The sequence below is a fragment of the Juglans regia genome, chromosome 7, assembly GCF_001411555.2.
Source record: "Juglans regia cultivar Chandler chromosome 7, Walnut 2.0, whole genome shotgun sequence".
NCBI lineage: Eukaryota > Viridiplantae > Streptophyta > Magnoliopsida > Fagales > Juglandaceae > Juglans > Juglans regia.
In genome coordinates, this window is record NC_049907.1 from 23,334,963 (window position 1) to 23,361,719 (window position 26,757).

Here is a 26,757-nt window from a genome sequence, read left to right on the forward strand (position 1 = left end):
TAGTCTTGGTTAGCCTAAAAAAAAAGGTATAACACTAAATAGTCTAGGTTAGCCTAAAAAGCTAGCCTAACACACACAAACACAATTCACCTAATAGTTTTTTTGCCAGAAGACTCCCAAACCACATCCAATAAAGTTAACATATTAGTATTAGAATCAGTGATCCTTAAACCTTATTGAAGCAAAAAAAAGAAAGGAAAAAAGAAAGATCGAAAGGTCACATTTGAATGCAACACAGACTATCCAATACTTTGGCATTCTCTCCAAATTCTTTCTTGAACAATTTGATTGAACCAAGGCTGCAAAGATCGTCGGTCATTAGAATGTCAATGTTAACCCAAACATTGGCTGCTAGTAGAAAAATAAGAATAATAAACAAATAATAATGAAAGAATAGAAAAGCCAACCCACCATATAAAAAACAAAAACAAAAACAAGTGCGCACATACACATGCAGAGAGAGGGGGCTCCCTGGCAAAGAATAGATGCTCTGAAGAGTAATTAACACAACTGTTAAAATTAAACTACCATGTTCTACTTAACTTCAATGGGAAATAACTACATTAGAAGATGACATACCCACCTCGTACTTTAGTTGTGCTCTTGACTGAAGATCTATTTCAAATAACGTAAAAGGTTTGGTTAGTGTGACTAAAATTTCTGTTAAAAGACAATTTATTTAACAAGTTGAGTAACACCTATCAAGTTTCAATCTTAGGCTATAATTAATTTTATACTAATTTTAAATGTCTCTCCCAATACAAGAAACTGATAATCTCTCAAAAAAAATGATAAGAAGCCATTCCATATTAGGAAAATAAACTAATTCCATTCCCTTCTTGTCAAATAATCTATCAGTTCTTGTAGTGGAAAAAACAAATTAGCCCTTACCAAATTTAAAAGTAGCTAGCTGTACTCAAACTAAAATCAATATGCAAATCATGAATTATGAAAAAGAAAAGCTTAAATGTGCATGTAGAAGATAAAGTCATATATGAACATTGTGAGCAGAAAAGTAAAACTAGAAAAGCTTACAAGTGAAAACTAGAAAAGCTTACAAGTGCATTTTACCAAATTGATTAAGTATACATATGTGGGGATCTCTAGGCCAACAAATTAAAGACAACAAAAAATAAAAATAAAAACTACTCCGAACACAAATTTGATTAACGAAGTACCTTGATTATTACTCGCTTGGCCCACCTTGATCCCTCTCATTTTCCCACTTTGATTGCTAGCTATAGACTGTACCAGCCCTTACACAAAAAAAATAGACCATTTTAATTAAAAAACTTAACCATAATAGATGTAAAACATCAAAACTAGCTTTAATTTGATGTCCAATTGACATTGACCATTTAACGTCAAAGGTAGGAGAATAAAAGATGGACTAATATATGAGGCATAAACATGCACAAATTAGCAATATCTAAAACCAAACAAGAGGAAAAACAATAGGCTAGCAACTATTAAAGCCAAAGATTAAAAATTTCCTAGAATCTCTAGTTTTTGGGTAGGGTTCAATCTTAAAAATATGAAGGCAAGTTAATCAGTGTGAAGCAATATAAAAAAATGTATGAATGTATTGTTGTATATTATGACATAATAACAATTAGGGGTTAGACTTTCTACAAATACCATCTTCATATCTATTTTTTTTATAACGTCTTCATATAATCTATTTCTCTTTGTCCAGGTTTTTTCCCTCACAAAGCATAGTGTGCCATCTAGAACTTGAGATGAAACGACAATAGAATCAACAAGCAAGTTAAAGTGTGCAACAAAAGAAGTTTACTAAAATTAGTCTTTCCGATGGCATTACAAGAAAAATCGATATTTGCGGCTAAATTTATTTACAACGATGAAAATTTAGCCACAAAAAGTGTTTTTCATTGTAACGGCATTATCTTTCTGGCAACAGAGAAAAATTGCCACAAATTCACATTTATGTCGCCGCAAAAAAAGGCGCCATGAAACAGACATACATCACTAATTTTGCAGTGAAAATACTATTAAGTTGTGACAATTGTTAACCTTTTACGGCGATGCTTGATAGCCACACAAACAGTTTCATGCAAAGAAACCTTTTGCGGCAAGTATTGTCGCTGCAAAAGGTCACTATTTCAAAATTAGACTTGTATTTCTTTTGCCCTATTTCGACATTCTGTCTTTCATTCTTGTAGTCTCTCTCTCTCTCCCTCACATGTGCCCAATGCCGCCCCTTCCCACAGCCACACCGTCGCCACCTCCCCTAGCCAATGAGTCTCTCTCTCTCTCTCTCTCTCTCTCTCTCTCTCTCTCTCTCTCTTCATTCATGTCTCTCTTTTTCTCCGGGGAGTCTCCCTCATGAAACCTAACTCCTATCTCTTTTATCTCACTCTCCTCTTCTTCCTTTCTTCCCCAACCCGATACTCTCTCTCTATTTTTTTAAATTTTCTGCTGCCCGATACCACTGCCACGCACCTGCCTTGCCGTGGCCACTAAAGGAAGGCAGTAAGTCTCTCAAGCCTCCATCTCCCTCTCCCTCACTCTATGTCTCTGCTATTCTTTTTTATTTCCTCAAAAAACCAAACCGTTGCATCTTAACCAATGACATTGGGGTTTCTATTTTCTATTTCTCTCGGCGTGTTTGTTTTGGCTTTATGCTTCTTCTTCTATTGTGTTTTTGTTAATGGCTTTTTGTTGTTTCACTTATTTCTACCTTGGAAGTTGGTTAAGGTTGTCGATGTCGATGTCGAAGAGCCCACTGCATTTCCATATTCCCACTCCGCTATCGAGGCCACTTCAACTAGCCCCTAAAAATTTTGGATTTGCAGACAAGCTACTTGTCGATGAATCTACTGTCACAATCCCCCCTTGCAACGTTTGGCCCTCATCTATTCAGTTGCTATAAAATGCATAGTGAACCTACCAAGCTCCATAAACTTTCGAGTGTACTGTTCCACTGTCATATCTCTTTGCACAAGATTAGCAAACTCCCTATCCTTATGTCGCTTCATATCGAGTTTGGAAAGAAGCAGTTTTCAAACTCTCGAATAAAACGCTGCCAGGACACTGCCATAATAGATCCAAGTTCCCTCTCAAGGAGTTCCCGCTTAGTCTCCCACCATATCGCTGCTTCTCCTTGAAATAGGTAGCCCACAAACAACACCTTCTGGTTTTCTGTGCACCCTTAAATCTTGAAGGTCGATTCAAGATCCCTGATCCATCTTCCTACACCGAGTGAATCTTCATTACTAGAGAATCCAAGGATCATATATGCCAAAAAATGTTCATAAGTACACCCTCGATACTCATCCCAGGGTTGGTGTTGAAATTTCTATGGGAGGAATTCCATCATGAGATTCAACGCCCTCGCCATGGCGTAATTTCCATCACCCCACGGTTAATCGTCCTCGGGAGCTTGACCAAAAGAGTCGTCATGCTAAAACCTGGGTTGCACCATTTTTGCCTGTCAAAATGCAACCCATTACTCCATTCCTTAACTCAAAAGGATTCTAAATAATTAAAGCCTAAATTTCTGGTACTGCACCTAGGTGACTTGTGGCTTTACCCAAAGTTGAACCGCTCTGATACCACTAGTGGTGCCCTCTACCCCCACATGTGATTTAGAGGGAGTCGCAACGCCGAGGTGTTGGCCGCACTGATCACACGCCCCAAGCACAACGTGATAGCAAGTGTGTGCAAGCATTGAACTTAAAAGTGTATAGTTATAAACGCAGTGGAGAAGTAAAAAGGCAGTCTGAACTGCTAATAGTACTAGAAATTAAAATTACAAACTCCACAAAAATAAACCATAAATTAATATAGTCATCCAACAGATAAGAAGTAATGCTAAATCAAGCTACATAAGGGAAAAGTTCTCAAGTCTTCAGTCCTCAGGTGGGTTTGGTCCTCCAAACTCATGACCGTCCTCTACATCAAAGTCTACAGGTTCACACAGTTGAACTGCATCTCAGGACACTACAATGAGATTTCACAATCTCAGCATCTAAATTTGATAGAATGACACCCAAAAATACAAACACAAAAGAGTGGACATATCACAATATATGCAACATAAACAAGAGTTTTACCAAAATTGCACTAAGCCAATATCCTTCTCAACAATTCATAGAAAATTCCACGCATGCCATAAATACTTATTCCCATCCATTTAATCACTGTATGCACCAAGGTCTCCCCTAGGGACCACCCTGACTCCCTTCATCACACAACAAGCGATGCCCAGCTCGTGCCCGGCTGCCTAAATTTCTGGTACTGCACCTAGGTGACATGTGGCTTTACCCAAAGTTGAACCGCTCTGATACCACCAGTGGTGCCCTCTACCCCCGCATGTGATTTGGAGGGAGTCGCGACGCCGAGGTGTTGGCTGCACAGATCACACGCCCCAAGCACAACGTGATAGCAAGTGTGTGCAAGCATTGAACTTAAAAGTGTATAGTTATAAACGCAGTGGAGAAGTAAAAAGGTAGTCTGAACTGCTAATAGTACTAGAAATTAAAATTACAAACTCCACAAAAATAAACCATAAATTAATATAGTCATCCAACAGATAAGAAGTAATGCTAAATCAAGCTACATAAGGGAAAAGTTCTCAGGTCTTCAGTCCTCAGGTGGGTTTGGTCCTCCAAACTCATGACCGTCCTCTACATCAAAGTCTATAGGTTCGCACAGTTGAACCGCATCTCAGGACACCACAATGAGATTTCACAATCTCAGCATCTAAATTTGATAGAATGACACGCAAAAATACAAACACAAAAGAGTGGACATATCACAATATATGCAACATAAACAAGAGTTTTACCAAAATTGCACTAAGCCAATATCCTTCTCAACAATTCACAGAAAATTCCACGCATGCCATAAATACATATTCCCATCCATTTAATCACTGTATGCACCACGGTCTCCCCTAGGGACCACCCTGACTCCCTTCGTCACACAACAAGCGATGCCCAGCTCGTGCCCGGCTAGTACATGACGAGGCATGCTCATGCCTAAGCCAATAGAGAGGCCACAGAGTCAACACGAGAGCGTTACCGTTAATTCGAGCCCATTGTAGGCCGACGACAACCTAGGGGACTTCACTCAGTTTTACACGCTCCCGAGTGATCAGAGGAGCTCTACCGAGATAATGTCCCATCTCTGCTTGGGATCGTGATACACACACACCCACAAAATATGCTTTTAATCTTTTGACACCAAAGCACAGTTTTTCCAGTTTGACAGTACAACCATAAAACAAAGCACAAGTAATAAACTCATGAAAAGTAATAACAATAATAATGCAAAGGCATGACTGCAGTTATTGGATGACATGGCAATAGGCAGAACAAACAATGACAGGGCAACACACCGCTTCATAGATTCACAAATCACAACTACATGCGATTCCCAAAACTTCACCATGCCCTCGACCAAAAATTCCAAGACCAACTACAATAGTATGTCCCAACGCTCCATAGGGTCCTTGACCACTTAACCAATCACAACCAGACTGCAAAAAACACAGTTAAATAGTTTATTCCGCATTAGTATTTCCAGGGTCAACCTAGGATTTTACTCACTGCATAGAGGAGATTTCTGGATGATCGCGTCATGTTCAATCCTAAGTGATGGTTCCTTTCAGATTGAGAGAAAACAATGCATGTGTTCGTGCACGTGTCACTGCACAGACAGAGTTGGTTAGATTATCTGAACATGATAAAAAATTTAAAGTACTAGGCAAGAGGAAGAAGAGCTTACTATGGTGGCGTTTGGAGTGGCGGCGATAGTGGCAACGTACGATGATAGAGACAGATCTGGGCAAGGTTTCAAGCTGACAACTAGATCCTTTAAAGGGGGTGGCAGATCTGATGTGGTGGAGGATGAAAGAGGGAATTCTTAGAGGTGGAGGGTGGCGGTTGGTGGTGGAGCAGATCCCAAAGGGGAATTTTGGACTCGGTTTGGGGTGGATTTGAAGGGGAAAAAAGCCTAGCAGAGTGGAAAGGGTTGGATGACCATTGCAATGCTGTTGGAAGGGGGAACCCCGCGATGGTGCACGACTGCTCTAGGATAAAAAAAAGTCGCCCTAAACCTATGGGAAGACAAAACAGAGGGAGATGAAGAAGGTGGGACGAGATTTGAGAAAGAGTGATGTGGCGCCCTCGACCCCAACGCCTGATTTGGTAGGAGTCACGACACCGGGGTGATGCCGCCTCAAGTCACGCACCCCAACGCCAAGTGCAAGTGTGTGCAGACATGCAATATGTGTACAATTTATAAACGAAATGAAAAACTAATAATAAGGTTGTCTATAACTGAGTACCAAAAAAGTTAAAATACAACCCAATAAGAAAACTTCCATGAGGTTGTTATAGTCATCTATCTGGTTAAAAATAAAATAAAAGTTCATCAACCACAATTGAAATAAACTCCAAGTCATCACTCTTCAGATGGGGTCGATCCCTCATGCTCACACCCATATTCTGCATCAAAGTCTACGGTTCCATGGTGGGAACACCACAATGCGATCTCGCAATCTCAGCAAGTAAATCCATAGATTAACAATAAGGAATTTCGAACATGGAAACTGATGAGTGCGCAAAAGTGCACTCTAAATATCCTATTATTGGATTAAAATACTAAAATGTAAATAGAAATAATTAGATATAATTTATATTCATGAATTTAATATATATTCACACTGACATATATTTGAGCATGATTTTATAATGTTTTAAATCTCAAATATTGCATTATTGGTTGTGAGAGGTAATTTGCAATTGAGCTTTATACTTAACATTTTTGGAACTTTACTATTTTAATTTTTACATTTGGTGTTATTTTGACGGCTGCCGCTTGGAGTAAAATGCGTGGCAACGTATATATGGGTGATGAGAATTGGAGTAGCCGTATATCACTTTGGGTTACACTTACATGGGCTCAACTTCAATTGATCCATGCGTGCGGCAAGTGGGCTCTTTTCTTTTGGACGTGGGATTCAAACATTTTGGAGATTAGTCTTTGGGTCGTTGACCAATGGAGGGGTCTTGGAAGGAATAGAAGACATGCAACACGTGGGGGCAATTTTGAGTTTTACTTTTTGGGTTTTACGGAATATGTTTTGTTTTTCTATGGTTTTACATGTGGGGGGCACGACACAAGAGATGGGCCCACACAATTGAAGCCATACCTTCATGTATCACAGGGCACCTCATATATATTGGGAAGAAAAAGAACCAGCAACGAGGTAGAGAGAGCCAGACGGAAGAAAGAGGACAAGACGGATGAAGAACAGATTGGAAATAAAATTCTCATGGCCTGTTTGCTCTATTTTTCTTTTAAGATTTTTATTATCCATTATATTTATAGGTAATTATATTATTAAGTAAGGTTAGAGATGAACTTGTACAGTATATGATATTTTTAATTTATGTATTTGATTTTTAATTACTAAAACCATTTTGTTTATCATTCTCAATTCGTAGTTGATTGTAACGACCCGATCTTATATTTTATTTTTTTTTGGGAATAAATTACAGATAATTCTTTTTTAAGCTCAATAAATAAGTTAAAGCCCATTAGAGAATTTCTCGGATTGATATTTTTTTTTAAATTACGGCTCTATTATTATTATTATTATTATTATTATTATCTCTTCAAGCTCATGAGTCATTTTCATAATAAAACTCCTCCCTACCGTATTTTTTTTCTCTTTGAATTTCAACAATCCACTCACATGCACATTCACAGTCTCTTTTTATTTAGAATTTTCTTTTAGGTTTTCAATCATATATATATGTATGTATGTTAATACACTCACCAAAACTGCACGCTGCGAGTCCTCCACCATGAATCTTCCTCTCACGCATCAAACCTATGCATGCATGGCTTCATCTGTTTCCTCCGCATTCACATTTCTCATATCTAGGGTTTTCCTTTTGGCTCTCAACCGGCTCGGTTTAGCCCTCCTCTGCATGAAAAGCAGTCACTGCCGCCCAACGTCTAAAATACACTCACGCACACAGAGAACCTTTCACAAACCTCCTCCCCTCAAAACCGCAACACACGTCCAGAAAGAAACAACCTCCACAACCTCCCCTCAGTTCGTCCAGTAGACCATCCAAGATCTCCTCCGTGACCACCACCGAAAGCCACTCCGCAAAACCACGTTCAAGACGGAAACACGACCCAGTCCCACGTAAAGCAGAAATCACTTGGCATCCTTCCATAAACCAGACCACCCACACGACAACACCAGGAAACACCTCCATGCTTCCCTGTCCAGGAACACGCAGCACCCACGCACGGCCAAGCCAACCATGTCCGGCGAAATCCGCCAGCCCACCGCCTAACCAACACACGGACCATACTCTATTTTACAGCACCAAAACAGGGGATTTTTCTCCCCACCGTGAGCCACAGCCCAGCCACACCACGGCACCAGCCCCCTCCACGTTGTCACCGCGTTGCTCAGAGACTACCGCCCGTCACTGCCCGCCACAGCAAGCCGCCAACCTCGCTTAGTAAGTTCATGCCGACCCTCTCCTTGCATAGTCACTCACATCATATAGTTTCTCCCGTAAACTCTCTCACTCTCCGTCTCTCTCTCTCTCTCTATATATATCTCTCTCTCTCTCAGTTGCATAATCGCCCACTCGCCGGAGAGCCACCGGGCCCAACCACGAACCGCCGTACCGTGCCACTTCCTCTCGGTGAGTATCGCATGTCTCTCTTTCTCTCGTGCTTTCTGTTTCTCTACAAGTATAAATTGTATTTCAAGTTTCCGTGGGTTATTGAAACAATTACAAAAATGCCCCTTTGTATTGTTTTCCCAAAATACCCATGTCTATTTATAATTAAAAGATGAGAATATTTTAGTGTTAGGAAGATTCTAGGTTTAGGAAATATAGACTATTTTAGTAGTTTAGGTTTTCAATAAAGTCACAGATTTAATTAGAAATTTATAAAAAATTTCGTGTTTATTTTTAGGCGATCGACTACGCGCTGAAAATAGTGGATTAGCGTTGCAAGGTAAGTAGCATAATCATACCCTTACACGTATGTACGGTAAACGACATGTCTTTTATAAAAATATTTTGCATGTTTGCCCTTCTTTGGAAGCTCGTTTTTACGTATCCAGTCATGATATATTTATGAAAATCTATGATTTTATGTGAAGATTTATGCATTAAATTCATATGATTTTATGAAAGAAGTTATGCATTAAAAGATTTATGAGAGGTCATGATTTTATGTGAGAGTTATGCATGAAAATAAATTTATGAAAAGTCATGCATGATTTCACGTGAATATTTATGCATTAAAATATTTTATGAAAAATCATCAATTTATGTGAAGAAACATGTATCACTACATTTATGAAAAAATACGATTTTATTTGAAATCTATGATATGATATGACAAGTATGTATGTGATTTCTTTTGAAATCTATGATAAGACAAGTATGTATGCGATTTCTTTTGAAATCTATGAAATGACAAGTATGCAAGTATGATTATGATAAGATATGTAACGGCCTATGTTATGATATGAAGACGGTACCTATGTTATGGGCATATTGCATTGCCAGGTCGTGCATGCTGGTAATGCACCCAGTATGTCTTCCTTATGTATGGATTCCACAACTCGCGGTCACGGGCGGAATCAGAATCTATTTAAATTCGCTAACCCTAACTCACGAGGGTCAACTGTGGATAACGGCCTATGATAAGTTAAAGATAGTTCAGGTTCATGTTCATATTAATTACATATATATTTGTGAGTATGCACGTTTCCCAATAAACCTTATGTTTATTATGTTTACTATATGATGAGTTGCTTATTGAGTATTCAACTCATTTTTGTATATTTTTATGTTTTTAAACAACCCAGGTGATGACATTTATGAGAATAAGACTGCAGGACAGGACTTGACCCAGGGAGGCGAGGCAGAGGCCTAGACAAATTATGCTGTGATTATTTTATGGTTTAAGCTTTAAATAAATTATTTTGATAAACACATGAGACTTTCGTAATTTTTTAAAATAAGTGCTTCTGTTTACTTTATTTTGGATTTTCAGTATTTATTGAAATTTGTTATTTATGAAAATCTTTCGCATTTGGCGCTTTGTTAAAAAGAAAAGCTTTTAAGTTTAAGTTTAGTAGTAGCACACTGGCTCCCTGAAAATTCTAAAATGTCTTTTTGGGAAGTGGGGTGTTACATTGATGCTTTCTTCTTCGAATAATAATAGAATTTATTCTGTTTATGGATTCAATCATAATTTTTCTATTGAATTGATTGGTTCTTTGATTTTGTTTGGATTAATTATTTATCTATATTGATATAATTCTTTATTGCAATATCGCTCCCCAAGTATATTGTCATCATTGGATTTTCTCAATAGGGATAATAATTTATGTATTTTAAAAGTGGTGAATAATTTTTGAAAGGATTACATTTGATTTAATTTTAGTCTATAAATCTATACCTTCCGATTGGAAATTTTGGTAATTGAATTCCCAATTAAGTTACTCAATAAATTAAGAATAATTAAAATAACGGATTTGTGCAAGGGATTCCAGACTCTTTACTGTTTGTCAAATTTGAGTACATTTTCCGTTAGTCATTTTGCTTCACTTTAATTTGCATTTAAACGTAATCTTTGTTCTCCATTAATCATTTCATATTTTTCTTTAATTTCTTTGTTCCTTCTGATATTCTTTTAATTTGTCTCTCTGTGGAATCGACACCCCAAAGTTGTGCTATAGCTTCTGCGTTATTCTTTGGGCGTAATCAAATTTTGGCACCGTTGCCGAGGAGACGGTAGAAGAATTGCTAGATAGTTTTCCTTTCAGCAGTTTATAAAGGCGGTAACTTCATTGGCTCTTTTAGCTTGCAACATCTTTATTTTATTTTCTTTTTCTTTTGTAGTTTTTTTTTGTAGTGTTGTGCTTTTCTCTACCTTATATGCACAAGTATAGAGACGCCTTGGGTCGGTTTGCTTGTAGACTTGTGTTAGAGCCAGAGTCAGAATCAGAGTCTAATTTTTCTAATCATTTGTTTGATAATTCTTCTAATTTTGAGGAAGTGAGTGAACACGGAGATCAACCCACTAGGACCCTTTAGGATTACCTCCACCCTACACGCATAGCCACACCATCAAGTATCTTGTTTCCAGCTTATATTCACCAACTGGATTTTAAAACAGGGATAATACAGTTACTCCCTACTTTTCATGACTTGGAAAATAAAAATTCATATGTGCACATTAAGGAATTTGAGGAAGTAGTTGCAACTTTTCATAGTCAAAATGCAACTGATGACATTGTCAGACTTAAGTTCTTTCCTTTCTCTTTGAAGGATAGAGCTAAGAGTTGGCTATACTCACTGACACCACGATCTATTGGGTCATGGAATGAGATGATTCAAGTCTTCTTTAATAAACACTTTCCCCAACATAAAATCAACGTTTTAAAAAGGTAAATCTCCACCTTTGCACAAAAGGACAGTGATACTTTGTATCAATCTTGGGAGAGATTTAAGGAGTTGTTGAGTATATGTCCTCGCCATGGGTATGAGAATTGGCGGCTAGTGAATTATTTTTATGAGGGACTTACACCTATAGAGCACCATTTTGTGGAGATGATGTGTAATGGTGAGTTCTTACAAAAAGATCCTGATGATGCCATAAAATACCTCAATGAGCCTGCTGAAAAAGCTCACACTTAGACTGGACCTAGTGCTACTGAAAGCACAAATAGTTCACGACCTGGAGGAAACCCAAATTGTGGTGGAATTTACCATGTCAGGCAAGACGATAGCATAAAGGCTAAGGTTGAGATGCTCACTAGGGAGCTAAATGTGTTAAAGACTAAGGACTTAAAGCCAACACACATGGCTAATCATACAGAGTCTTTTGGACCATGTTTTGTGTGTGGTGGGGTAGATCACCTCGCCCAAGAGTGTCCCACATTGTTGAGATGAGAGGGACGTATGAGGAACAATGTAATGTCTTAGGTATGTACAAGAAGCCATTTTCACCCTTCTCTGATACCTATAATCCGGGGTGGCACAATCACCCCAATTTTAGCTAGAAGTCTGAAAACTAGCTGCCTGCACAACCCCTAGATCATATCCTACACCATGTCATGCACCTTCATCTTCTAGGAGTCCTTTAGAAGACACTTTGCATGCTTTTATTGAGGCACATGGTAAGCCTAACCAAAAGTTTGAATCTTTGATTACGCAGGTTGTTGAAGAAAACAAGAAGATAAAGAGCCAAGTGTCCAAATTGATGAGCTCCTTGAGTGTGAATGAGCGAGGTAAGTTCCCTTCTCAAGCTCAGTCTGCACCCTATGGTCAACACATGATGCAAAAGAATTTGAAGAATGTGAATGCTATTGTGACACGAAGTGGTAAGTCATTACATATCTTAACAACGAACAAATCAGAGGATGTGGAAAAGGATCAAGATAGTAGTGATGCCGAGTTGCCCAAGGAACCTGAGGTGACAAAAAGTCCTGTTAAGGTACCATTCCCTCAAGTTTTAAAATCAAGCAAGCGAACTTTAGATCCTATCAATGAAATCCTAGAAAATCTAAGGCAGGTAAAAATCAATCTTCCTCTTTTGCATGTGATTAAACAAGTTCCTACTTATGCAAAAGTTCTCAAGGATTTGTGTACAATTTAGAGGAAGCACCATGTGAAGAAGACAATGTTCCTGACGAGCAAGTTAGTGCTCTAATTGAGTAGCAGACTCTCCCAAGTACAAGGATCCTAGTTGTCCAACCATTGCATGCAGCATTGGAAATCATAAGTTTGGGCAAGCTTTGCTAGATTTAGGAGCTAACATGAATCTAATACCATATTCTATTTATTTGCAGTTGGGGTTGGGAGAAATCAAACCAACCACTGTGGTATTGCAGTTTTCTGATCGTTCAGTCAAAGTACCATGAGGTGTGACAGAGTATGTTCTAATTCAAATTGACAAATTTTATTATCCTGTTGATTTCCTAATCCTTGACACTAGCTCTATTATTGATACTACTTCTAAAATTCCTTTGATTTTAGGTAGACCTTTCCTTTCCACTGCTCTTATTAATTGCAGGAATGAGCTCATGAAGCTGTCTTTTGGAGACATGACTCTCAAGGTGAATATATTCCATATTGCAAAACAGCCAAAAGATGATGACGAGAGCTACCAGACATACATGATTGACTCACTCATGGATAAGGGAGTTTCTATAGCTCATGATTTTGACCCCCTTGAGTATTTTCTTATTAATTCTGAGTTTGATTCTATCAGTGATCCATCTGATGTAGTTGATATTTATGCTATTTCTTATAGAACTCAGGATTATGGCACTTGGGCATGGCAACCGAAGTTTGAGGAGTTGCCTGAGAAAGGTGAAAAACAAATTTCTTCAAGTGTGGAAGCACCCAAAGTTGAATTGAATCCTCTGCCTAAGGGTTTGAAGCATGCTTTCCTTGGTCCAGGTGATACTTTTCATGTTATTATTTCATCTGAATTGTCTGAGTCTCAAGGTGAGAAAATAATTCGGATCCTAAGTGAGCATAAGTCAGCCTTAGGTTGGAGCATTGCTGATATAAAAGGTGTTAGTCCCCTAGTCTGTTCTCATTAAATTAATTTGGTGGAAGGAACTAGTCCTCGTAGAAACCCACAGTGTAGGCTTAATCCCACTATGAAAGAAGTGGTAAAGAATGAAGTGTTGAAACTATTAGATGTAGGAATGATATATCATATTGCTGATAGTAAATGGGTAAGTACTACACAGGTTGTTTCTAAAAAGTTAGGTGTTACTATGGTGAAGAATGACCTGGGAGACTTAGTCCCTACAAAACTTGTGATTCGGTGGCTGATGTGCATTGAATACAGAAAATTAAATGCTGCTATCTAGAAAGACCATTTTCTTCTCCCTTTTATTGATCAAATTATTGAGCCTGTGGCTGCTCATCCTTTCTATTTTTTCTTGGATGGTTATTATCAAATTGAATTTGCATTAGAAGACCAAGATAAAACCACTTGCACTTGTTCTTTTGGCACTTATGCTTTTCGTAAAATGCCATTTGGATTGTGTAATGCATCTGCTACTTTTCAACGTTGCATGATGAGCATTTTTAGTGACATGTTTGAAAATTGCATGGAAGTTTTTATGGATGATTTGACTGTTTTTGGATCTTCTTTTGATGCATGCTTATTGAATTTAGAGAGATTGTTGACTCGTTGTGAGGAGAAAGAATTGGTTTTGAATTGAGAAAAATGCTGGTTTATGGTACCTTCAAGTATTGTCTTAGGGTATATTATTTCTTTTAGGGGGATAGAGGTTGATCAATCTAATATTGAATTAATCTATAAATTGCCTACACCTAGGACAATAAAGGATGTGAGATCCTTTCTTGGTCATGCGGGCTTTTATAGGAGGTTCATACAGAATTTTTCCACCATATCTAGACCACAATGTGACCTCCTAGCTAAAGATGCCCCATTTGAGTGGACACAAGCTTGTCAACAGACCTTTAAAATGCTAATTGACAAGCTTACCTTAGCAGCCATAATGCAGCCACCTGATTGGACTTTACCTTTTGAGATCATGTGTGATACTAGTGACTTTGCCGTAGGTGCTGTTCTTGGACAGCGAAGGGAGGAGAAGCCTTTTGTCATTTACTATGCCAGTAGAACTCTAAATAGTGCTCAGATGAATTATTCCACCATTGAAAAAGAGTTGCTAGCCGTAGTCTTTGCTTTGGATAAGGCTTGCTTACTTGATTGGTTTTCCTATTATTATTTTCACAAATCATGCAGCCCTTAAGTACCTTCTTAGAAAGAAAGATGCTAAGGCGCGACTAATACGATGGATTTTACTTTTGCAGGAATTTCATATCACCATCAAATACAAGAAAGGAATGGAGAACGTAGTGGCTGACCATCTCTCGTGACTCACATTTGAGGACACCTCTGACCACCTGCCAATCAGGGATGATTTTTCCAATGAGCATTTATTTTCTACTACTTCTCTACCATTGTTTGCTCATATTGTGAATTATTTAGCTGCTGGTGAGATACCTGTGGATTAGAGCGCTCAGGACAAGAGGAAGTTCATGAATGAGGTACGTAATTTATATTGGGATGACCATTTTCTTTTCAAGTACTGCCCTGACCAAATTTTAAGGCGTTGCATCCATGATGAGGAGATAGCCAGCGTCTTGGAATTGTGTCACTCCCAAACTTATGGGGGCCACTTTTCAAAGAAGAAAACCGCTACAAAAATCCTACAGTGTGGATTTTATTGGCCCACCTTGTTTAAGGATGCAAACAACTATCGTCGCTCATGTGAAAATTGTCAAAAGTTAGGAGTTATGTCCCGTCGTAATATGATGCCCTTAAACCTAATTTTAGTGATTGGAATTTTTGATTGTTGGGACATTGATTTTATGGGACCATTTTCTCCTTCTTTTGGATATCAATTTATTATTGTGGCAGTAGATTATGTGTTAAAATGGGTATAGGCAGCAACTTGCAGGAGCAATGATAATAGGATGGTAATTAAATTTCTCTAAAAGAATGTGTTATCTCGATTTGGTACACCACGTGCCATCATTAATGACTGGGGTACTCATTTTTGCAATCGTTCTTTTGAGGCTTTGATGAAAAAATATGGAGTGGTACATAAGGTCTTTACATCCTACCACCCCCAGACAAGTGGACAGGTAGAACTTGCAAACAAGAAAATTAAGCAAATTTTAGAAAAAAGGGTCAACCCAGATCGCAAAGAGTGGTCTTTGAGACTAGTTGATGTGCATTGGGCCTACCGTACAACTTTCAAAACTCCCTTAGGCATGTTACCTTATACGCTTGTTTTTGGAAAGCCTTACCACTTTCACTTGGGCCATCAAGCATTTCAATTTTGACATGGGAGAAGCAGGTAAGTTTAGAAAATTTTAGTTGACCGAGTTAGAGGAGTTGAGAAATGATGCTTATGAGAACTCTAGAATCTATAAGGCTACAATGAAAGCGTTTCATGATAAAAATATTTTGAGAAAAACATTTAAGCCTAATGATTGAGTGTTCTTCTATGATTTTAGACTCCGTAAGTACCCAGGAAAACTTCATTTTAGGTGGACCGACCCTTTTGTAGTGAAGAATGTTTTTGCAAGTGGGGTGGTAGAAATAAAGGATCTTAAGGATGGTCAGATCTTTAAAGTAAATGGTCAATGCCTTAAAGTATTAATCGATAGGAAAGTTTCGGAAGTGGAAGACATTCCACTTGTGGATCCGGTTTATCAACCTTGACCACACCACGTATGTATGTTTTTCTTTATTTTTTTTTGTTTGTTTTGTTTTATTTTTGTTTTCTCTTATTTTCTTTGTTGTTGTTTTCTTTGTTTTTGTTTGCAGGTTAGTTTCATTTTGTCATTTCAGGTGACCATCTTTGGTGCTTAGCAAGCTACCCACGTCACTCATCAGGTGTATTCTACCCTTTTTAGTTACTCCCCATTCAAATTTGATTTTTAAACATTGAGGACAATGTTTCATTTAAGTTGGGGGTGGTGGTGCAAATTCAGTATTTAAAATGCTTATTGGAGCTCTGTGGCATATTTTCATGTGTCATTTTTTTTTTTTTTTAATTTGCATCACATGTGCATCTTTTTCACATGTGTACTCATTCTTATTCATAGCTATTTTCGTGAATTCACCAAAGTTTTTTTTAATTTGCATCACATGTGCATCATTTTCACATGTGTACTCATTCTTATTCATAGTCATCTTCGTGAATTCACCAAACTCACCATAATCATTTTTTTCGCTGAAGCATTCACAGAACCCCTAATGCACTCATCCAAACTTTGTGGTAAGATGGTGGTTTGACACATGTAGCTAGAGAACTCTTTTCTTTAAGTATTCATGTGAGTCTTGGAGAGGATTGAAAGCCTACAAATGCAGTAAATTGTGATAAGCGTTCATTGATCTGTTGAATTGAGCATTTTTTTTAAGAATATCATTACGTGGGTTGTGGTAAGATGGTGGATATACTTAGGATATGACGAATGTCAACTTAGGATCAACGTTTGAGCATTTCAAGCTAACTCTTTCTATCATAGACCCCTAGTAGCCAACTTTGAGCCAATAAACACATGTAGTTTTTTCTTTTCATATGCCCACATTATCCATATCTCTCCACATTGGAGTATAACCTATACCCTGATTTTCTCTACCCCTATTACTTCCAAGTGTGTACTAGATCTGAAATTCTTCATTTTTACAGGAAAAGGAAAGAGAGAGAAAAAGTGAAGAACATGAGTTATAAGGTGTTCAAGTGAGTGAGCTTCAAAGGCAAAAATACCAACGCTGGGTAGAAATAGCAAAATACTAGGGTTACGTAATTGTTCACCAAATTATAAAAGAAAAAAAAAATGAAAAAAAAGAACAAAACTAAAAAGAAAAAGAAAAAGAGGTATTATTCGATGATTTGAAAGGTTGAAGAGTACATCAAGTGAGAAATGTGGTTTATTGAGAGGTTTAATAAGATTCCCTTTGTATGTACTTGAAAATTTTTTAGTCCTTTTCATTTTTTTTTATATAGCCTTGAACCTAAGCCACGTTACAACCTTTTGTGTTGACCGTTTTGATCCTAAGTAAGCTTTTGGAAAGAGTGGTGGAAGTCTTATTTGTTAGTGTTCCTATCATAAGATCAATATTTACTTGTTGCTTGTACATAATTGCCTAATTTTCCATGAGAGTCTGTGTGTACCCATTGTGAACTCCATAGAGAAATCCTCACATGAAACACTTTTATACCCGTGAGTTATTGAGTTGAACCTTTCGCTTGAGATGTTCTTGATGTTGCATGTGTCAGGACTTTTGGTTAGATGGATATGGTTTGGAACACACACACACATACTCTGTGGATTGCTATAGGTGGATTGTTTGTCATAGGGTTATTGAATTCCAAATATTGCTTTGATATGTGAATCTGGAAAGTGTGACTTGGTGGCCATTGTATGTGATTTTCTTTGGTCTCTTTCATTGTTTTGGCATGAAAATTGCTAGGGACTAGCAATGAGTAAGTTGGGGGTGTGATGAGTACGCAAAAGTGCACTCTAAATACTTTATTATTAAATTAAAATGCTAAAATGTGAATATAAATAATTAAATATAATTTATATTCTTGAACTTAATATCTATTCACACTAAGATATATTTGAGCATGATTTTATAATATTTTAAATCTCAAATATTACATTATTGGTTGTGAGAGATAATTTGTAATTGGGCTTTACACTTAATATTTTTGGAACTTTATTATTTTAATTTTTACATTTGGTTTTATTTGGATGGTAGTCGGATGGAGTAAAATGCGTGGCAACATGTATATATAGGTGAAAGGAATTGTAGCAGCCGTATATCACTTTGGGTTACACTTATGGGCTCAACTTCAATTGACCCATGAGTGCGGCAAGTGTGCTCTTTTCTTTTCGACGTGGGATTCTCAAAATTTGGAGATAAGTCTTTGGGTAGTTGACCAATGGAGGGGTCTTGGAAGGAGTAGAAGACATGCAATACGTGGGGGCCATTTTTCTATGGTTTTACATGTGGGGAGCACCACACAAGATGTGGGCCCACACAATTGAAGCCATACCTTATGTATCACACGGCACCTCATATATGTCGGGAAGAAAAAGAACCAGCAGCGCGATAGAGTGAACTTGAAGGTTGATTCTATTGCCGCCGTTTGCTCTATTTTTCTATTAAAATTTTTATTATCTATTATATTTATAAGGAACTAAATTTTCAAGTAGGGGTAGGAATGAACTTGTACAGTAAATAGTATTTTTAATTTATGTATTTGATTTTCAATTACTAAAACTCTTTTGTTTTATTATTTTTAATTCATTGTTGATGTTTTCTTCTCCGAATAATCATAAAATTTATTCTGTTTATGGATTCAGTCATGCTTTTTCTATTGAATGGATTGGTTCTTTGATTAAGTTCGGAATAATTATTTATTTATATTGATTTAATTCTTTGCTGCAATATCGCTCCCTAAGTATATGGTCGTCATTGGATTTCCTCAATAGGGATAATAATTTATGTATTTTAAAAGTGGTGAATAATTTTTTAAAGGGTTACATTTGATTTAACTTTTGTTTATAAATATATACCTTTTCGATTCGAAATTTTGAGAATTGAGTTCCCAATTGAGTTATTCAATAAATTAAGAATAATTAAAATATCGGATTTGTCCTGGGGATTCCTGACGCTTTACTATTTGTCAAATTTGAGTACTTTTTCCGTTAGTCATTTTGCTTCACTTTAATTTGCATTTAAAAGTAATCTTTGTTCTCCACTAATCATTTCATATTTGTCTTTAGTTTCTTTGTTCCTTCTGCTATTCTTTTAATTTGTCTCTCTGTAGAATTCACACCCCAAAGCTGTGCTACAACTACCGCGTTATTCTTTGGGCGTAATCAGAAACAAACCACACAAACACGCAGAGCATCCAAGAGAGATTATCCCAAAATACCACTTTTTGTAATGTTTGCCAAAATTGTTTCAATTATAGCCAGTCACGCCAAAACTCACATTTGTACACAGTTGACATTCATTTATTACGATGTGCACCATCATCTCCCCATGAGACCATCCGTACACTCTGGCTCTCTCCATCACACCAGGGATAACGACCATGAGTGTGAGTTCATAATGAGCAATGCCTTGCTCCGCATATGGAGCATACGTAATTAGACATCCTCTGGTCATCGCTAGCTGAGGCCCATAGAGTCGTACCAAGAGCATTACTGTCTGGGTCGAGCCTATTGTTGTCTAGCGACAGCCTAGGGGACGTCACTCAGGTTTACACTCTCCCAAGTGACTAGAGTTGCTCCATCGAGATAATACCCCATCTCGGCTTGGGGTCGTGATACGCACGTACCCACAAAATATGCTTTTAATCATTCGACACCAAAACACAGTTTTTTTGATTTCACAACATAACCACAGGGTAGAGCACAATTAACAAATCATGACAATCAATAACAATAAAAATTCAGAGGCATGACAGGCAGTGATTGTATGGCATGGCATAATACATCCAAGCAGTAAACAATTCATCATACAAACAATAACAATTGTCACAGTCTCAACAATTTCACAATTTCCAAACTATATGTGATTCCCAACGCTCCACCCGGCCCTAGGTCGACATTCATCGCCACCTATATTAATATAACCCAATGCTCCACATGGTCCCTCGGCAACCTCTCATTCACAACCAGGCTGCAACAACATTTGAGGGTCAATCCAGGAATTTACTTACAATAGCGGAACGACAATTTTTGAATGATTAAGCGTGATGAATTTAAGTATACCGCGAGCATGCGTGAGAACGTGTTGCTGCGCAATTGGACGAAAAATAGTTATTTAAATCTTATGCTGCCTAAAGATAAATAAACAATGTGAGTGGCATGCGGCTTACTGTCGTGGCATTTGGAGGGGCGGAGTACCGTGGTGGCAGTGGCGGATCCGGACAGATATAGGGTGGAAAAGGTGATTTTCACGACCGAGTGTGGTGGAGCATGGTGAAGCAGTGGCTAAAGTGAGCCTTCGCTCACGGGTTGGGTGAAATCAAGGGAGGAGGAAGTCGGGAATGGGATGAAGAAGGCAAGGAGGTGGTCGAACGACAACTAGAACGTGACTGAGAGTGGTGGCTCGAGGCAGCGCTGGGGAAAAGCTTCTCCTTAATTTTTGGGAAGGCAGATCTAGAGCTGAGGAAGTCAATGAGACTGTGTATGGGAGAAGGAAATGGCTTTTGAAGGATGATTTGGCAGTGGAGTGACTTAAGGGTTGAGGGTCGGTGGGGAATGCATGAGCTTCGCACTCGTGGCGTGCCGGTTGGTACTCAACAGCAGCTTGAAGCTGCCTTGGTCGTGGCTTCACGAGGAGCCAAATGAGGAGGTACACGGTGGAGGCGAATGGAAGGGATGGCTGCTGTGGGGAAAACATGTGGCAATGGCCGCCGAGGGGGTGGGCGACAGGAGGAGGTGCTTCAAGTCATGGGTTGAGGGGGTTGAGGAAGGAAGAAGAAGAAAAGAGAAAAGAAAGAAAAAGGGGAAGAAGTCGTGTAGTGCTGAGGAAGAAGAAGAGGAGGGGAAAAAGAGCTAGGGTTTTCACCCTTTGTAAAGACCCGGCCCAATATTTCTAAGGTTGGATTATAGATAATCTTATTGGGCTTAAATTAGGTTTAATGGGCCAATATTTTGAATGTTGATGGGCTATTATTTATTTAGGTTTTGTGTCATGTTGAGCCTAAATTAGACAATATATTAATTATTTATTGTCATTTTAAAATAATATAAAAAATATTTTTACTTTAACATATATTACTATGATGAATTTTATCAAATTCTATTAGTAATATAACGCCCTGGTCCCGCAGGGATCGAAGAGTTACTCCCTATAACTTAAAACTCACATTTCATCAATATATTTATAGACTCCAAAATATAACGTCATCAAAAAACTACAAAATCTCTTAATAAAATCCGTCACTTCTCAGAAATCTTCTATGAATAATCCACTATGCTTAAATAATCATCTCGCCGATGCTCCATAATCATGATCGTTAGCTGGACTATTCAAAATCATCTGAAAAATATATAAAGATAAGGGGTGAGTTATCAACAACTCAGTAAGCAGAGGACATATACTAGTGTGTAAACATGAACATTTTCACAGATTTCAGAATGCATAAACAAAACATTTCAGTATCAATATGCAAATCTTAAAAATACATATTATCAAAAAATCAGAGTGATTTTTCAAACATTTCATATTCAGAAACCAATATTTATATATTCAAAAACTCATTTGGCACAACATGACTTAACATCTTCATCTTACCAGAACATATCAGAACATCATATCAGAACAGATGTCATGTTTAACCCCCGTGGTAGGGTTGTGCATCCTGCGGAAAGCCAAACAGAACATAAATCACCAAGAATATCAAAGCGATTGAACTCAGAACAGAAATCGACTATTATATCCCGTTGTAGGGCCAGAGGTCACTATTATATCCCGTGACAAGGCCAAAGGTCATTATTGTATCCCGTGACAAGGCCAGAGATCACTATTATATCCCGTGACAGGGCCAGAGGTCACTATTATATCTCGTGATAGGGTCAAAGATCACTATTATCTCCTGTGACAGGGCCAGAGGTCACCATTATATCCCGTGACAGGGCCACATATCAGAGCAAAACAGAATCAGAATCACCATATCAGAGTCAGAATCAGAGTCAGAACAGAATCAGAAAGTCATGCCAAAGGTTTTTCAGATGCCACATCATATCAAAACAGAGTACTGATATTCAGATCATTTCACATTTTTCAAAATAGATTCAGAACATTTTCACGTCACATGCAAAATTTATCAAATTTTTATATTCACTCATTTTTGTCAGTTCAATAACAGAATGCCAAAAATAAGCTCATGTCTACACCAGTCATGACAGAAAATACTTTCTTCTTAAACAGAATCTCATGAGTAATGCAGCACAAATATCTGAGGTTGTTTTAAGATTTCTTTTCATAACAAAACATGCACATTTTCCAAAAAGGACCTCAGTTCATTTTATTTTATGCAAAGTCTAGCATATGAACCCCGCTTACTGGACTTCTTAGCCTTTTCAGAATTTTCTTCAAAAATATCGAACAATAATTAATCATCATCTATAAAATAATCACATAATTCTCGTAAATTTTCAATTAATCTCATATTTCGATATTCAATCCTACGCTTCTAAAATAACCTATTAAATTCCTCAAAACCTAAAATTTCAAATCATCATTTTCTAAAATCATCATTGTTGATTTAATAATTATGACAAAAACATTAAAAGTCAGACCTATTTATTATTGAAAACCAACTATAAAGTTTAATACTGGATAATATAATTATCCTAAAATATTTTAAAATAAACCATAACTATTTTTAAATAGACTAAATCATATCTAAAGTGTAAAAACAACATTACTCCAATATTGTTTACTCTTAAAATAAATCTTTACTTAGTAACATGTTGAAATACTTAAGTGATTTTCAGTAATCATAATTAAAATGTTCAAAATAAAATTCCAAACTTACTGTAAATATAATATGCTATCATTAGTACAATTCGAAAACCCTATTTATTTTCTGTAAATTTCTGGCAAGTTTGGGACATCAAACAAAACACAACATTCTCATCTCATCTCATCTCATCTCATCATTACACCTTTTTCAAATCCTCATACAAAATATAATAAATAATTCAATTTTTTTAAATCCCAATACACCTTTTTCAAATTCCAAAACAATAATAATATTAAAACTTAATATTTTAAACTTCAAAACAAAACACAAAATTCTCATCTCACCCCCCATACCTACCTTATACTTCCCACAAAGACCATGTAAAAAACAGATATATTATAAACATAATACCAAATTGAAACCACCCAATAATAAGGGTAATATTGTAATTTCATATCCAAAAATATGAAAAAGTAACTTTACGTAAATTCATGCGAAAATGTTGAATGAGTTTACGGTGCAACAGTCAGCGAGGCGGGGCGTGAGATGCAATGATAGTGTTGGGCGGAGGTCGAAGGTGGTCCATGCGGTGGCAGAGCACTGAGATTGAGAGGGAGAGATTAGCGGGAGAGAGAGAGAGAGAGAGACGGAGAGGAGAGGAGAGTTGAGTTCGGGGTTAGCTTACTGAGAGGAGAGTGAGGAACTTGGATGGAGTGCAGCGCCCAACGATACTCTCTGTGCGGTGGCGATGTCGTGGAAGAGGTTGGCGGCTGCATCGCTAGCTAGTCTACATCGAACAATAGCAAGCAGAAAAGAAATTTGCTCTGTTTTTGGGGACAAAAATAGAGGTTTCTTTAGTGTTGTTTGACCGTGGAGGAGGCAGGGTAGCTGGGCAGTGGGAGTTGTACCACGGTGGCTGAGAAGGGGTGCAACGGTGGTGGTGCAGGGACGGCGCTAAGGGGGTCCTAACGCAGAGGCAGAGGCGAGGCTACATGGGCTTCACAGTTTGCCAAGGGTCTGGGCGGTGGGGCTATCACACGGTGACTTGACTTACGGTTTCTGCAAGGGTGCACCCTCCACGACTGAGTGTTACGTTGGTTTGGGCTTACGTTGTGGAGGGCTTTCACACACGAGAGGGATGGGGAAGGTGACGGCAGTCCTGAGCTGAGAGCTACGGGTTGTGTGAGTGTGGCATTGAGCTTGCGGGGACAAAGACTACCGTGGGAGGTTTGCGGCTACTTCATTTTCAGGAGAGGAGTACAAGTATATAAAGAGTTGATTGACAAAACTCTAGAGAAAAAAATAGGCAAGAGACGTGCAAGATCATGCATGCCGTGGACGAGAGGGAAACTTAAGGGGGAAAAAGAAAATAGATGGAAAGAATAAAAAGTGCGGAAGTTAACGTGTGAAAAAAATAAAATAAAATAAAATAGAATAAACTAAAACAAAATAAATAGATAAATAAATAAATAAAAATTGAGCTTGATTGGGTCCGAGTGTTACAAGTAACGTGTAATTTTTAATTCAGGTTATTATTATTATTATTATTATTACCCATTAATAGAATAAACCCGCATCACGTCTTCCTCTTCATGTATATGCATGTTTATCAGTCTATAACAGATTGCATTGAACGCATTGAAGCTCTCTTTATATATCTTCACAACAAACCACCTCGAATCAAACCAAGCCCCCACTTTGAAGTCGATATGCATCGCACCTACCAGTAGTGTCGTGAACCTCGTTAGGTTAAGATGAAAGCCATCGTTCCATTAAACAGAGCACTTCTCTCTCACGCCAGAAGCCGCCACGGGGAGTCATCACAAGTTATGTCGCCAGCCACAACAGAAGACATAGGAGCACTTTTCCGGATAGGCAAAAAATTTCCGCTGTTGCATCGTGACGTTCGGACCAAGAGAAAGCAGCTGCCCAGCCACGCAAGACCATAGCACTAGCGCAGCTCCTCCTCCCCCTTTGCAGCAACTCCACGTTGCCCAGAACACGCCGACACCACCACCGGCTTAGAAGACATCGGACCAACCTCAGCCGCCAAGGTACGCCGCAGCAGTGAGGAATGCGAAGCCTAAAGCCCCTGCTTCTCTTGCATGGTTGCCACCTTAAGATGATGAAAAAACCACTCAGGAAGCCACAGAAACTACCGCATGGTTCACTTCCTTCGGCCTCGCATCACCACGGTAAGCCCACGACCGTTGCCACCCTCCTCCCTCTATTCCTGTCGGCTTGGTAGATCACACATTCTCTCTCTAACTCTCACTTCCTCTCTCGACGTCGCACCTCCCTGCCCAGAGGACCACCCAGAACTACCGCACGTCAGCTTCTTCTTTCGATGAGTCCCCTGCCTTGCACACCTCTCGCTGTTGCCTTGTCTCTTCACATATTAAGTTGCTTTTAGGTTTTAGTTAGTAAGTGCAGATATTGATGAGATTACATATATGCCATCTTTAATCTAGTATCATGAAGGATTGTTTTAAGTATAATTACACTTATAACCTTACATTTTAGTGTATGTTAATTATGGATATTATTAAGTCATTTTATTTAAAGTTGAGTTGGGCTTAATATTTTAAAGATGAGTTTTTACTTAAATAAATATATTAGTCATGAGCTCATTTTTATAAGAAAATGTTTAAAGAATTTGAAATGTATTTTAAAGTATACCATTGAGCCGATTATGTTAATTAATAATCCAATTGACTATGTAAGTAGGTTTTTTAAGATTTTTATTTTATATTTTGAATGGAAAATTAAGGAATATGTTATAAGTTTTGAATAATTATGTTAAGAAAAGAAAGCTATTTTAAGAATTGGGATTTTTTATGACTTATTTAAAATAGTCCAAGTATTCTATTAAATTATAATATGTTATTAGTATTTAAGTAATTTAAACACGAGGATTTATTGATTATGGTGTTAAACAAAAGATTTATTTGACTATCTTTTAGATTGTGAATTTAATTAAGTAGGATATTAGTACATGATGTTCCTAGATAGATTTAGTGATAGTTAATATTGCGTATAGGTGATGAGCTAAGAAGTGAGATTCAAGAAGAAGCACAACGAGGTAAGTAATATTGATCACAAATTAGGATCATCACAGTTCAGCTTATATATAAGTATTATTCAAGCCAGCTCTTTGACAACCATTATTTATGAACCACTCATGTCAAATGCAAATATGTCATCCAGCATAGCATACGATCATGTCATTCCGCATCATGTTCAAATTCAGAAATTATAATTATGTATATATTACGTAATGCATCTCATGTGTATAAAACATGTAAGTTATCTTAAGTTCAAGTGCAAGATAAAATCAGATCAGTTAATCAGATGACCATTCAGATGCATGGTACCAATGCAGTTTAGTTTCAAGGTGGATGTGCAAGCCACGGGCTCAAGCGTGGTCCTCCATAGTATGCCAGAATACTATCAGAGGCTGCCCTTGCTGCAGCGGGACGTGGGGCCAATGCACAACCTCACACACGGGGTTAAGTGTGTTGGCCAGTCAGATCAGTCAATTAAGTCAGATCAGTCAATTAATTCAGATAAATCAAGTCATGCATATCATAAGCATCAGTATGAACAGTCATGAACACTAATAAACCAACTATCCTACCTCCTTGGGCTTTAGTTTTTACCAAAGAACAAAAAAA

At 37.8% G+C, this 26,757-nt stretch overlaps 1 non-coding gene across 1 annotated transcript; it reads right to left on the minus strand.

The window, feature by feature from the left end:
• Positions 1-11,458: 11,458 nt before the first annotated feature.
• LOC118349083 lies at positions 11,459-11,566 on the minus strand. The gene has a single exon (XR_004802076.1). It is a non-coding gene; the product is annotated as a small nucleolar RNA R71 (small nucleolar RNA).
• Between the last annotated feature and the right edge of the window lie 15,191 nt (positions 11,567-26,757).